Genomic DNA, 16,202 nt, shown 5'->3' with positions numbered 1-16,202 from the left:
CTCCTTCTGACCCTATGAATTGCAGCATGCCAGGCCTCCCTGTCTATCACCAACACCTGCAGTTCACCCAGAATCACGTCCATCAAGTCAGTGATGCCATCCAGCCATCTGATCCTCTGTCGTCCCCTTCTCCTCCTGCCCTCAATCCCTCCCAGCATCAAAGTCTTTTCTAATGAGTCAACTCTTCGCATGAGGTGGCCGAAGTACTGGAGTTTCAGCTTCAGCATCATTCCTTCCAAAGAAATCCCAGGGCTGATCTCCTTCAGAATGGACTGGTTGGATCTCCTTGCAGTCCAAGGGACTCTCAAGAGTCTTCTCCAACACCACAGTTCAAAAGCATCAATTCGTCGGTGCTCAGCCTTCTTCACAGTCCAACTCTCACATCCATACATGACTACTGGAAAAACCATAGCCTTGACTAGACGGACCTTTGTTGGCAAAGTAATGTCTCTGCTTTAGAATACACTATTTATGTTGGTCATAACTTTCTTTCCAAGGAGTAAGCGTCTTTTAATTTCATGGCTGCAATCACCATCTGCAGTGATTTTGGAGCCCAAAAAAATAAAGTCTGACACTGTTTCCACTGTTTCCCCATCTACTTGCCATGAAGTGATGGGACCAGATACCATGATCTTCATTTTCTGAATGTTGAGCTTTAAGCCAACTTTTTCACTCTCCACTTTCACTTTCATCAAGAGGCTTTACAGCTCCTCTTCACTTTCTGCCATAAGGGTGATGTCATCTGCATATCTGAGGTTATTGAGATTTCTCCCAGCAGTCTTGATTCCAGCTTGTGTTTCTTCCAGACCAGCATTGCTCATGATGTACTCTGCATATAAGTTAAAGAAGCAGGGTGACAATATACAGCCTTGATGTACTTCTTTTGCTATCTAGAACCAGTCTGTTGTTTCATGTCCACTTCTAACTGTTACTTCCTGACCTGCATATAGGTTTCTCAAGAGGCAGGTTAGGTGGTCTGGTATTCCCAACTCTTTCAGAATTTTCCACAGTTTATTGTGATCCACACAGTCAAAGGCTTTGGCATAGTCAATAAAGCAGAAATAGATGTTTTTCTGGAACTGTCTTGCTTTTTCCATGATCTAGTGGATGTTGGCCATTTGATCTCTGGTTCCTCTGCCTTTTCTAAAACCAGTTTGAACATCAGGAAGTTCATGGTTCACGTATTACTGAAGCCTGGCTTGGAGAATTTTGAGCATTACTTTACTAGTGTGTGAGATGAGTACAATTGTGTGGTAGTTTGAGCATTCTTTGGCATTGCCTTTCTTTGGGATTGGAATGAAAACTGACCTTTTCCAGTCCTGTGGCCACTGCTGAGTTTTCCACATTTGCTGGCATATTGAGTACAGCACTTTCACAGCATCATCTTTCAGGATTTGAAACAGCTCCACTGGAATTCCATCACCTCCACTAGATTTGTCTGTAGTGATGCTTTCTAAGGCCCACTTGACTTCACATTCCAGGGTATCTGGCTCTAGGTGGTGAACACACCACCATGATTATCTTGTCTTGAAGATCTTTTTTGTACAATTCTTCTGTGTATTCTTGCCACCTCTTCTTAGTATTTTCTGCTTCTGTTAGGTCCATACCATTTCTGTCCTTTATTGAGCCCATCTTCACTTGAAATTTTCCCTTGGTATCTCTAATTTTGTTGAAGAGATCTCTAGTCTTTCCCATTCTGTTGTTTTCCTCTATTTCTTTGCATTGATCGCTGAGGAAGACTTTCTTATCTCTCCTTGCTATTCTTTGGAACTCTGCATTCAGATGCTTATATCTTTCCTTTTCTCCTTTGCTTTCATGGTGGAGAGGTCTGACAGCATGTGGTCCACTGGAGAAGGGAACGGCAAACCACTTCAGTATTCTTGCCTTGAGAACCCCATGAACAATATGAAAAGGAAAAATGATAGGATACTTGCTGGGGTCCAGCCCCAGTGGATCCAGGGAATTCGAAGCGAGGACGGTGTTGGCAAGGAAAAACTTATTTATTTAATTAGAAATATAAGATTAGATTAGGAAGAAATAGTGTAGTAGGAAAATTAAGTGGAGAAAAGATGCTGAATAACTTGGTTTATATGGAAAGCCAATAAAGTTCCAGACAAGGAGCTTGCACCATCTACGTTAGGCCACTGGCGTCCTCTTGAAAAGCAGGGGGTGTCCCACGTTGGGCTCCCTCTTGTGTGGATCTTAGAAGCCTGGGCAAGTAAGTAAACATGGCGAGCCTCCACGCCCTAGATGGGATTTCAGCCAGAAAATAGAGTAAAGAGGAGACATGGGGGAAACCAGTCCAGTGATTGGCCCAGCCTCTATTGTCTAGAAAGGCCTTTTATACCTTTTTGATTGTACATAGAGATCAATGGGTAATACAAAATTATGCAGCCTCAGCAGCCCTGACTCTTATCAAAACCCGGCTTTCTCTCAGCATACCTAATTGCATACACAAGTCTTAGGTGATTTACATCATCTTCTGGCCAGAGGGTCAATTAACATTTTACGGCCTTTTTTTGATAAGGGTTTATCAACCAGAAGACTTATTTGTATTGTTTTGCCCAAAGTCTGGTGCCACTCTCAGAAAGCACTAAATAAAGTTACATTCTTACACAGCAAAGATACAACAATTTGTAACAAGTAAAAGAAGTACAGTGATTTATAACAAAGAAAAGTAATTAACTCAAAAGTCTAGTGTTGCTAACATCAAAACTATTATATATCTTTTTCCATATCTGTTTACATTGATTAACATATGGAGGCCTGGCAGCAATCACTGAGTCAACAGTGAAATCCCATCACCAATATGATTTTTAGCTCTTTAGAAAAGGCTCCGTATCTTAAAATGCTTTAAGCTTAGTGCCTCTCGCCGTTGGGGGGCTGTAAGCAATTCACAAGCTGTAAAAGGTCCGGGGGAACCTGTTAGGCAAGTTAGAGAGTTATCAGAGGGGGTTTTAAGCCAAGACATTCTTTTGCAGGAGACTGAAGCCCTGAATTAACTTTTTTGAGAGAGTGTCAGAAAAGTAGAAAAGTACAATAAGGCAGGCAGATTCTTATTTTTGGGGGGTACATGCTCAGGAAATACCAGGGGGAAACTCTGAGGCCTGATTCACCTTGCCCTCGAGGCCTCTGCCGCATGACCTTGTCACGGGTGGGATTCCTCACACTGGCTCCCGGCAGATACTGAAAGAGAAACTCCCCAGGTCAGTAAGTGCCCTATATGCTACTGGAGATCAGTGGAGAAATAACTCCAGAAAGAATGAAGGGATGGAGCCAAAGCAAAAACAATACCCAGTTGTGGATGTTGACTGGTGATAGAAGCAAGGTCCGATGCTGTAAAGAGCAATATTGCATAGGAACCTGGAATGTCAGATCCATGAATCAAGGCAGATTGGAAGTGGTCAAACAAGAGATGGCAAGAGTGAACGTTGACATTCTAGGAATTAGCAAACTAAAATGGACTGCAATGGGTGAATTTAACTCAGAAGACCATTATATCTACTACTGCAGACAGGAATCCCTCAGAAGAAATGAAGTAGCCATTATGGTCAACAAGAGTCCAATATAAAAAAAAAAAAAGAGTGCAATCTCATAAACGACAAAATGATCTCTGTTTGTTTCCAAGGCAAACCATTCAATATCACAGTAATCCAAGTCTATGCCCCAACCAGTATTGCTGAAGAAGCTGAAGTTGACCAGTTCTATGAAAACCTACAAGACCTTTTAGAACTAACACCCAAAAAAGATGTCCTTTTCATTATAGGGGACTGGAATGCAAAAGTAGGAAGTCAAGAAACACCTGGAGTAACAGGAAAATTTGGCCTTGGAATGTGGAATGAAGCAGGGCAAAGACTAAGAGAGTTTTGCCAAGAGAACGCACTGGTCATAGCAAACACCCTCTTCCAACAACACAAGAGAAGACTCTACACATGGACATCACCAGATAGTCGACACCAAAATCAGATTGATTATATTCTTTGCAGCCAAATGGAGAAGCTCTATACAGTCAACAAAACAAGACCAGGTGCTGACTGTGGCTCAGATCATGGACTCTTTATTGCCAAATTCAGACTTGAATTGAAGAAAGTAGGGAAAACTGCTAGACCATACAGGTATGACCTAAATCAAATCCCTTATGATTATACAGTGGAAGTGAGAAATAGATTTAAGGGCCTAGATCTGATAGATAGAGTGCTTGATGAATTATGGACGGAGGTTTGTGACATTGTACAGGAGACACAGATCAAGACCATCCCCATGGAAAAGAAATGCAAAAAAGCAAAATGGCTGTCTAGGGAGGCCTTACAAATAGCTCTAGTACTATAGAGTTAATTTTAGGATTGAAAGTAAAAGATGTGGATGGAGCAGTAGCCAGAGCCAAGTCATGAAGGGTTTTGTACGCTGAGTTAAAGAACTTGAAGTTGAGCTCAACAAAGATTCTCAAAATGGGCTCACTGGATCACTCGATTCAGATGAGTTAAAATCCCCCTGGGGAATTTTAATAATGACCTCAGCTGATTCCCGAGTCCATGAAAATTTAAGTATGTGCTGACAAATGGAGAGCAACTGACAAACAACTGTTTAAGAAAAGAAGTGTAAGCAGATCAGGTAGGGATTCCCTGGAGAAAGAGAACCAAGCATGGCTTTTTGATATGAGAGAAGCCATTTTGTGACCTAAGCCTGACCACAATGCTTGTCCTTAAAATAGGTCTCAGGAATTAATAATCTTAAGGGAACAAAAGAATGCAGAAAAAAATGAGAGGAAAGAGAAGTAACAAAATTAATATATCAGTTGTAAAAACTCCCAGTTCTCTTTCTCTGGAACTCTGCATTCAATTGAGTATATCTTTCCCTGTATCCTTTGCTTTTCATTTCCCTTCTTTTCTCAGCTATTTGTAAAGCCTCCTCAGAAAACCACTTTGCCTTCTTGCATTGCTTTTTCTTTGAGATGGTTTTGGTCACTGCCTCCTGCATTAACCTAAAGTGCTCAACCATGGGATCAACTAGAGCTTAAGGGATGATAATGTTGACCTTTTGTGACCCTCCTGACTTGAATCAACTAAAGCTTGTATTGTATATTGCCCAAGCCCTTCATGGGGATGAATGTACCCTTAGCTTAAAACTTTCCTAATTTTGGTTTGGGAAGACAGCTTTGGGAAAGATCCCTGTATCTCCTTACTTGCTACAAGTAATGAGAAATCCTTCCTTCTCCAGAACTTTGGCTTGGTTGTGTCTTTTGGCTCAACACCTACCAAGAAGTGAACCAATTTTTCAGGTAACAGGACTTGGTCAAACCTGAGTTTCAGATGAACCATGGCAGTTTTGTGGTGAACAGTTTGGAAAGGATAGAGACTCTTCATTGAACTGGTTCTATGAAGACTTACCTTCTAGAACTAACACCAAAAAAGATGTCCTTTTCATTATAGGGCATTGAAATGCAAAAGTAGGAGGCAAGAGATACCTGGAACAACAGGCAAGTATGGCTTTGGAGTACAAAATGAAGCAGGGCAAAGGCTAACAGAGTTTTGTCAAGAGAACACACACTGGTCATGGCAAACATCCTTTTCCAACAACCCGAGACATGATTCTACAAATGGACATCACCAGATGGTCAATAACTAAATCTGATTAATAATGTTCTTTGTAGCCAAAAATGGTGAAGCTCTACACAGTCAGTGAAAACAAGACCTGGAGATGACGATGGCTCAGATCATGAGCTCCTTATTGCAAAATTCAGGCTTAAACTGAAGAAAGTAGGGGAAACTGTGATGCCATTCAGGTATGACCTGAATCAAATCCCCTATGGTTATAGAGTGGAGGTGATGAATAGATTCAAAGGATTAGATCTGGTAGACCAAGCGCTAAAAAACTATGAAGGGTGAAGGGTGGGTGAAGTCGCTCAGTCGTGTCCGACTCTTTGAGACCCTATGGACTGTGTAGCCTACCAGGCTTCTTTGTCCTTGGGATTCTCCAGGCAAGAATACTGGAGTGGGTTACCATTTCCTTCTCCAGGGGATCTTCCCGACCCAGGGATCGAACCTGGGTCTCCCGCATTGGAGGCAGACGCTTTAACCTCTGAGCCACCAGGGAAACCAAACTATGAACAGAGGTTTATAATGTACAGGAGGCAGTGACCAAAACCATCCCAAAGAAAAAGCAATGCAAGAAGGCAAAGCCTTCTGAGGAGGCTTTACAAATAGCTGAGGAAAGAAGGGAAGTAAAAGGCAAAGGATACAGGGAAAGATATACTCAATTGAATGCAGAGTTCCAGAGAATAGCAAGGAGAGATAAGAAAGCCTTTTAAAGTGGACAATGCAAAGAAATAGAGGAAAAAAATAGAATGGGAAAGACCAGAGATTTCTTCAAGAAAATTAGAGATACCAAGGGAATATTTCATGCAAAGATGGGCACAATGAAGGCCAGAAATGGCAAGGACCTAACAGAAGCAGAAGAGACTAGGAACTGGTGGCAAGTATACACAGAAGAACTATTCAAAAAAAGGTCTTAATGACCTGGAAAATCATGATGGTGTGGCTAGTCACCTAGACCTGGATGTCTCAGAGTGTAAAGTCAAGTGAGTCTTAGGAAGCATTAGCACAAACAAAACTAGTGGAGGTGGTGAAATTGCAGCTGAGTTATTTGAAATCCTAAAATATGATGCTATTAAAGTACTGCACTCAATATGTCAGCAAATGTGGAAAACTCAGCAGTATCCACAGGACTGCAGAAGGCCAATCCCAAAGAAGGACAGGGCCAAGATGTTCAAACTACCATACAATCACACTCATTTCACATGCTAGCAAAGTAATGCTCAAAATCCTTCAAGTTAGGCTTTAGCAGTATGTGAACTGAGAACTTCCAGATATTCAGGCTGCATTAGGAAAGACAGAGATATCAGAAATCAAATTGCTAACATTTGCTGGATCACCGAAAAAGAAAGAAAATTCCAGCAAAATACCTACTTCTACTTCATTGACTGTGTTAAAGCCTTTGACTGTATGGACCACAACAAACTGGAAAATTCTTAAAGAGTTAGGAATACCAGACCCCTTTACATGTCTCCTGAGAAACCTGTATGCAGGACAAGAAGCAACAGAATTGGACATGAAACAATGGACTGATTTCCAGTTGGGAAAGAAGTAAGTCAAGGCTGTATATTGTCACCCTGCTTATTTAACTTATATGGAGAGTATAGTGAATGCTAGACTGGATGACTCACAAGCTGGAATCAAGATTGCTGGGAGAAATATCAACAACCTCAAATATGCAGATAATACCACTTTAATGGCAGAGAGCAAAGAGGAACAAAAAAGCCTATTGATGATGGTAAAAGAGAAGACTGAAAAAACCTGACGTAAAGCTCAACATTCAATAAATGAAAATCATGACATCAGTCCCATTACTTCATGGCAAATAGATGTGGAAAAAGTAGAAACAGTGACAGATTTTATTTTCTTGGACTCCAAAATAACTGTGGATGGTGACTTCAGCCATGACATTAAAAGACACTTCCTCCTTGGAAGAAAAGCTATGACAAAACTAGACAGCATATTTAAAAAGCAGAGATAACACTTTGCTGACAAAGATCCATATAGTCAAAGCTATGGTTTCTTCAGCATTCATGTACAAACGTGAGTGTCAGTCCATAAAGAAGGCTGAGCACCAAAGAATTGATGCTTTTGAAATGTAGTGCTAGAGAAGACTCTTGAGAGTTCCTTGGACAGCAAGGAGATCAAACCAGTCAATCCTAAATTAAGTCAATCCTGAATATTCATTGGAAGGACTGATGCTGAAGCTGATACTTTGACCACCTGATGTGAAGAGCTGACTCATTGGACAAAACCCTGGTGATGGGAAAGACTGAGGGTGAGAGGAGAAGGGGCAACAGAGGATGAGATGGTTGGATGGCATCACCGACTCAATGGACATGAGTTTGAGCAAACTCTGGATGATAGCTAACTCTGGGCTTCTCTTGTGGTTCAGCTGGTAAAGAATCTTCTTGTAATGTGGGAGACCTGGGTTGGATCCCTGGGTCAGGAAGATCCCCTGGAGAAGAATACTGGCTACCCACTCCAGTATTCTGGCTTGGAGAATTCCATGGATGGAGTCACAAAGAGCAGAACACGACTCAGTGACTTACACTCACTGGATGATAGTGAAGTGCAGGGAAGCCTGGTGTGCTGCAGTTCATGGGGCTGCAAAGAGTAGGACAGGACTCAGTGACTGAACAGCAACAACAGTTCCACCTGGGATTCCTCCATAGTCTTAGACAATAGCTCCTGGTTTCTGTTGAGATGGCTGATCTCTATTTATTTCATTAAACTGTCACTTGGCCACACCTTAGTGTTTCATTTTATGCAATATGGATGGGCTGAGAATTTCCTAAATCTTTTATGTTCTATTTCCTTTTTGCTTAACAAGTTCAAGTCACTCTCTCTTTTCATATTTTACTATAAGCAGTCATGAGATGCCAAGCCACAGCTTCCACACTTCCCTTAGAAATAATTTCAGCTAAAATATCCAATTTGAATGCTTGAAATTTCCACCATCCCCAAAACAGTAGAACATGACGCAATTCGGCCAAGTTCTCTGTCACTTATAATAAGGATGACCTTTCCTCCACTTTCCAATAACATGATGCTCATTTCCGTCTAAGACCTCAACTGAATGATTATTGCCATCCATACGTCTACTAATAGTCTGTTCAGGATTATTGAGGTATTTTCTAAAACAATTATTTTCTACTGTTCTCATCTCTTTCTGGGCTCTCACAAGAATTGACCTTAATGGTCTGTTCACAATGATGTTGGCTTTTTCTAGCAGGCACTTCAACTCTTTCAGCCTTAATCCATTAACCAGTTCCAAAGCTACTTCCACATTTTAAGGTATTTGTTAGAATTGCACCCTACTTCTTAGTACCATTTCTGTCTTAGTTTATTATAGCTACTCTAAAAGAATACCACGGATTTGGTGGTTTACAAACAAATTTATTTCTCAGTCTGGAGGCTGGGAATTCTAAGATCAAGGTAACAGGAGATTTGGTGTTTGGTGAAAGTTAGTCAGCTACCTGGGTCATGTAACAGCTGTCCTCTATATGTCCACACATGGTGAAAGGAGCAAGGAAACTCTCTAGGGTCTATTTTATAAGAGCATTGAGGGTTCCATCCTCATGACCTAATCATTGCCCAAAGGTCCCACCTCCAAATATCATCATACTGTGGATGGGGTTTAACATATGAATTTGGGGGGGAAGGACACAAATATTCAATCCATAGCAGGGTGCTTAATCCTTAATCAGTTATTTTTTTGTATGGTATGAGGTAAGAGTTCAACTTCCCATGTGGATATTCATGTGAAGTTTCCCCTACAGTATTTGTTGAAGAGACTAGCCTTTTCCCATTGTATAATTTTGGTACCTTTGTTGACAATAATTAGCCCGTATACATTACAGTTTATTTCTGGGCTCTCAGTTCTATTCCATTGCTCTCTACATCTATTTTTATGACAGTTGACCACACTGTTTTAATTACTATAACTTTATTATATATTTTGATATCAGGAGCATGACACCAGTTCTGTTATTCTTTCTCAAAATTATTTTGGCTCTTTGGAGTCCTTTGAGATTCCATATGAATTTTAGAATACTTTTTCTATTTCTGAAAATAAATACTAGAAACTTGAAAGGGGTTGCCCTGAAACTATAGATTGTTTGGGTAGTCTGAACATTTTAACAATATTGTCTTCCAAACAACTAACATGAATGCCTTCCCAATTATTTTTCTCCTTTAATTAAAAATGCCCAGAAGCACCACCAGCTTAGTGACGGCCACTGAGCTGAAGCTCCTGAGAAATAGCAAGGGGACTATGTGGGCCAACAGCAGTGAAACAGGCAGGGTGGTCCCAGTGACCTCAGAGCAACTGGTTTGTCGCAGTTGCTTAACCTCCTCGGTTAAGTTTATTCCTAAGTATTTTATTCCTTTTTATGCTATTATAAATGAGGATTTTTCCCTTCAATTTCATATTGGGATTGTTTACTGTTAGCACATACAGTGCAACTTATTTTCGTGTGTTGATTTTTTGTCTTGCAACTTTGTTGAATTCATTTATTCATTTTAACATTTTGTGTGTGTGGAATCTCCTCGGTTTTCTACATATAAGGTCATGTCATCTGTGAACAGAGATAATTTTACATCTTCCTTTACGACTTGAATGCCTTTTTTTTTTCTTGCCTAATTGTTATGGCTAGGATTTTCAGTACTATGTTGAATAGAAATAGTAAGAGAGGGCATCCTTGCCTTGTCAGAGGACATGAAGAATTTTCTGGTGCACCTGGGCATCATACTGTGCATTAGTATATCATGCCAAAGCCTGGCCTGGCTTCCAGGATGTATCTGACCTTGGAGTGCCCATGTCTGATGACCAGCCAAGGACTTGCTGGCACACTTGGAGAACACCTGAGCCACAATGGGGCTTCAGTGTGCACCCCATGCACCTGCCTTGCCTGCTGCAAGAAAGAGGGCAGTCATTCCAAAGCCTTTTAAGATCTGCACTCAAATCTTAAAAGAAAAGCTTTCAGTTTTTCACAATTGAGTATGATGTTGTGTGAATTTTTCATATATGCTCTTTTTTATGTTGAAGTTTCCTTCTATTCGTACTTTGTTGAGTGTTTTCATCAGGAAACGTGTTAAACTTTGTCAAAAACATTTTCTGCATCAGTTGAGGTAATTATTTGATTTTTGCCCTGTGTTCTGTTAAAATGGTGTATTACATTGATTTTTATATGTTGAACCATCTTTCCATTCCAGAAATAAATTCTATTTGGTCATAGTATAAAATTGTTTTAATGTTCTGTTGGACTTTGTTGAGCATTTTTTGCATTAATATGCATCAAAAATAATGGTCTGTGGTTTTCTTTTCTTGTATTACTTTGTTGTGGTTTGATATAAGAATAAGGCTGAGTTCATAAAATAAGCTTGGACGTGTTCTCATAAATTTTGGGGAAGTATTTGAGAAGGATGGCTGTTAATATTTTTCTTTAAATATGTGGTAGGATTCTCCAGCAAAGTCATCTAATTTTGAGTGTTTCTTTTTGGGAGATTTTTGACTATAGTCTTTCTTCTTACTAGTTATAGGTTTGTTCAGATATTTTTTCATAATTTAATCTTGGGAGGTTGCATGTTCTAAAAATTTATCCATTTCTCTTGGGCTAGTCAATTTTTTGGTATACAATAGTTTCTAGAATTCTCTTATGATCGCTTTAATTTCTGTGGCTTCAGCTAAAATGTCTCTTCTTTCATTTTTGATGTTTGCTTTTTAAGTCTTCTCTGATTTATTCTTAGTCTAACTAAGCATCATCAGTTTCACTGTTCTTTTCAAAACATCAGTTCTTAATTTGGTGATTTTTTCCTATCATTTTTACATTTCCTATTTTGTTTATTTCTACTTTAATCTTTATTATTTCCTTGCTTATACTAACTCTTGGTTTAGCTTGCTCTTCATTTGTATTTCCTTGAGGTATATGGTTAGGTTTTTGATTTGAGGTCTTTCTTCTTTATTAATTCAGGTGTTTACTTGTCTTTGTCTCATATGTTTTAGTATGTTTTCATTTTCATTTGTCTCAAGATGCTTTTTAATTCCCCTTGTCATTCCTTCTTTTATCTCTTGGTTTTTCAAGAGTGCATTAATTCCCATGCTGTGAATTTTCCAGTTTTCCATTTACTATTGATTTTTAGTTTTATCCCATTGTTGTCAAAAAAAAAAGACATTTGGTATGGCTTCAATCTTTTTAGCATTAAGACTTGTTTTGTGGTCTAAAGTGTAATCTGTCTTAGAGGATGTTCTGTGTGGACCTCAGAAGAATGTGTTTTCTGCTTTTATTAGTTGGAGTGTTCTGTACCTATCTGTGATATTCAGTTAGTCTATACTACTGTTCAGATCCTCTATTTCCTTATTTATTTTATGTATAGTTGTTCTATTATTGAAATTAGGGCATTGAAATCTCTTCCTATTTTTAGAGATTTAATTCTACTTCTCCCTTCAATTCTGCTAATATTTGCTTCCTATATTTGGGTGCTCTGATGTTAATTGCATATATATATTTATAACTGTTGTATCTTTCTGGTTAATTAATTCTTTTATGATTATATAATATTCTGCTTTGTTTCCAATGACAATTCGTGCCTTAAAGCATATTACAGCTGATTTAAATATGGCCACTCTACTTTCTCTTGGTTACCATTTGCTTGTAATATCTTTTTCCATTCTTTTATTTTCAACCTGTGTATCCTTATATCTAAAATGAGTCTCTTATAGAGAACTTACAGTTGGATATTGTTTGTTTGCTTTTTAAAAATCCATTCAGTCACTCTATGCCTTTGAATGGAGTGCTTAATCCATGTAAATTTCAAGTAACTACTAATTGGGAAGGATTTATTATTGATATTTTGTTTATTGTTTTCTGTAAGGCTAGAGTATTTTGCCCTTTTCATCTCTGGCTTTTTTCCTTAGATTTTATTGATTTTTGGTAGTGATGTGCTTTGATTCTACTATCTTTTCCTTTGAGCATCGTCTATAGGTATTTTCTTTATGGTTACTATCGGATTATATAAAACATCTTATAATTATAACTGCTAACAACTTAACTTCAACCTCTTTTACATATCTCCCTCCAGTTTAACCCTGTCATAAGTGATATTTTTTATTTTACATCCATAATATAGTCTTATAATTATTTGTTAATACCTCTATCTTTTAAATTCCATCCTAAAATTTAAATTCCATACTAAAATCAAATATATTATTCTGTATTTGTTTTTATATTTACCTTTACCATAGAGCTTTATGTTTTCTTAAGCTTGGACTCCATTTAGCACTTTTTGTAAGGCAGATTTAGTGGTGATGAACTCCCTCAGGTGTTGTTTATATTGTTAGGTCTTTATAGCTCCTTCATCTTTGAAGGACAGTTTTTCCTGAATATTCTTGGTTGCCAGCTTTCCTTTTCCTTTCAGCACTTTGAATATATCATCATATTTCCTTCTGACATGTTTTCTGCTGATACATCACTTGATACTAATAGGAGTACTCTTGACAAGTCACTTTCTCATTCTGTTTTCAAGATTCTCTGTCTTTGAATTTTTACAGTTTGATTTTTAATATATCTTAGTATAGGCCTTTTTGGATTCTTCCCAGCTGGAGTTTTAGGGCTTCTTGAATTTGGATGTCCAATTTCTTTCTCAGATTGGGAAGTATTCAAACATTATTTCCTCATATAAGCTCTCTTTCTCTCTCTCTTCTCCTTCTGGGACTCCTGTAATGCACATATTTCTTCATTTAATGGTGTCCCATGAATCTGTTAGGCTGTCTTCATTTTTCTAGGTTTCAGAAATTGACTTTTATTTTTTATACTCAACCGTAATCTGCGTCTACTCAATGTTCCTGAGCTTCTACTCAGTGTTCCTATTCCTACCCTTGTGAGAAATTACAACCAGTAGGCCTGAGATTTTTATTTATTTATTTATTTAAATTATGTAGAACAGTTCTTTATTTAAAGGTGGTTATAATGACTCCCTCTTGATTGGCTTGATTCTAGATGAACATCTCCAGGCTCTTTTGCCATATGGATCCAAGGTCTTATCTCCATCCTTATACCCGCTGTGGAGTCCAATTTACTTTGCCACTCCTAAAATGTTCTCCAAAGGAATCCAGAACTGACCACAGGATTTCAGGTGGTATCTGATCTAGATAAAGCAGGAGAACAGTTACTTCCTACTATGGACTCATTTTCTTCCTGACAATGGACAATGGGATCCTTCTTTAAATTAGTTTTTCCTTTTCTTTTTTTTTTAAAAGCCAGCTCAACAAGTTAGACTTGTTTTTTTCTTTTCTAATTCCCTATATATTTTTCAGGTATAATGATACCAATTCAAGTCTTCATTATTTTGCACTTATGAAGAAATCCCACAGTTTCAAGCCCTGGAGTCCTAAATGTGGAATAATTAAAATGTAAAATGACAGGTTTTATTACTTACATACTCTGATATTTCATCTTCCTCATCCAAGTTTCCCTCTACTTTTTACTTGTTTTTTACTTAACATCACAACTATGTTTCTTTGTTCAATTATAATTTGGTGGGCCCAGTGTTTTGTGCAATTTATTTGTTTAATGCCATTTCAATTTGATTGTAGTGAAGTTCCATAAGGAAAATGACTTTGTTATGTTTGCTGAAATATCTTGTGTTTAAGCACATTGCTTGGCCATTGTTCGTAGTCAATACATATTTATTGAGTAAAAGAAAATGCTCCTTCCATTTTCCTTTGAAGGCTATCTGTATTGGTTGGGTCTTTCAGGAAGTTGACATGGATATGGAATTATGAATGCACACAGTTTATTGGAGCAATGCCTGTGAAAGGCAATAGCAAGAGGAAACAGAACTAGGCAGAGAGAGCCTCAAACAGTCTTGTCCAAATCAGGAGGAGCTCTAGAGTGAAGACTTCTCATTAGAGGAGTCCTGTGTAGTGAAATAACATCCAGGCTCTAGTACTTCAGCCTCTTAGGAGCCAATGGTCATCTCTTTTCACATGTAATAAGCATTAAGTAAAGTTTATTATACAAAATAGCAAAACCATAAGACTTCGTGCTCTCCTCTCCTCTCACTTCCCAGAAGGGAAGAATGTGCTTAAAGAGAGGAGCAATCCCTGGTAGTTTACTCATTAGAACTCCTCATTAAAAGGTAACAGAAACCAAAGCTGGTTAGTTTAAGAAAACAAAAGCAAGGAGGTGGGGGGTGGTGGTATATTTTGATGATAGATGCTTTACAGACCTTAAAAGCAGTAGGAATCCAGGTCTCACTGAGCATAGAACAGCTTCTGGAACCCAGGCAGTGTTCCTTCTTCATATCTTGTCTGAGATTCTCTCTGTTGCTTATTAATTCCATTTATCCACAGACTGAATTTCTCCATTTCTCTTGTCCTTCAAGGGAAATTGGCTGTATAACAGCTTCTGAATTTACTTTACGTGGTTACAGTACAAACTAACAAGCTGCTTCTTAGATCCAAACATCAAGTACCATGAGAAGGATTACGATAAAGACTCTGCTTGGTTCATCTTGGATCATGTTTTTAACCCAGTTCCAATTATCCATGGCAGGACAATGAAGTAGAATGGAAGGTGAGATGGTAGAATGATAAAATGCAAATAAATATATCTGGTGAGTCCATCTCACACTTGTGTACCAGGGGAAAATTTCTAAGGGAAGGAAGTTAGCAACTGAAAGAATGAATTTCCAGATAATTGGAAATGGGCTACAAAAAAAATGCTATGGTAACTATATCCCTAGAAGTTATCAATAAAAGGCTTAAGGATGTAAAGAATCTACCTGCAATGCAGGAGACCTGGGTTCAGTCCCTGGATTGGGAAGATCCCCTGGAGAAGGGAAAGGCTACCTACTCCAGTATTCTAGCCTGGAGAATTCCATGGACTGTATAGTCCATTGGGTAACAAAGAGTCGGTCACAACTAAGTGACTTTCACTTTAGGATGTGATTTAGATGCTCTCTTAAAGGCAAAAGAGACTCTCTCTTAGTGTCTCTTCATACTTTATAACTCCAGGGATCATGCACTCTCTCTCTTGAGGAGTAAGATTTTTTTTCTATGTCTTTTAAGAACATCTTCAGAATTAAATTTGTTTCTAGAACAAGTGGATAAATGGACACAGGCATCAAAGTAAAACAACTGAACTTCCCAGAAATCATTCTAGAGAGCTAATGTTAGGACTTGGAAGTTAACATCTATATATAAAACATATAATTAAGGTTACTTCAGTTAGGAAGGTTAACTGATTTGGTAAATTTAACAGTCATTATTAAACTAAATTGGCTCATCAAAGAGCAGGCTGGGTATTTTTTTATGAGTTGCAATGCAGTGCAGAGCAAATAAAAATTTCTACACATGTCAATGTAAAACTAAACTCCACTTTGTGATCACAGCAAATACTTCGACCTTTTATTAAGGTCAGTGTCAAAAGTTTATTAATTCAGTGTTAGTTTAGTTTATTAATTCTATTGCATCCATTAATTCTATTGCATCCATGTGCGTTGTTTCACTTAACAAACGCACATCTAGCGCCTCCAGCCATGTCAGGCTCTGTGCTAGGTTTGGGAGATACAAAAGTAAATCACATATTCTTTCTCTTAAGACACCAA

At 38.3% G+C, this 16,202-nt stretch overlaps 1 non-coding gene across 1 annotated transcript; it reads right to left on the bottom strand.

The window, feature by feature from the left end:
- Window positions 1–6,021: 6,021 nt before the first annotated feature.
- Window positions 6,022–6,093, bottom strand: TRNAW-CCA (transfer RNA tryptophan (anticodon CCA)). The gene has a single exon. It is a non-coding gene; the product is annotated as a tRNA-Trp (tRNA).
- Between the last annotated feature and the right edge of the window lie 10,109 nt (window positions 6,094–16,202).

The sequence above is a fragment of the Capricornis sumatraensis genome, chromosome 16 (genome assembly GCF_032405125.1).
Source record: "Capricornis sumatraensis isolate serow.1 chromosome 16, serow.2, whole genome shotgun sequence".
NCBI lineage: Eukaryota > Metazoa > Chordata > Mammalia > Artiodactyla > Bovidae > Capricornis > Capricornis sumatraensis.
This window is presented reverse-complemented; position numbering and strand designations above follow the sequence as displayed.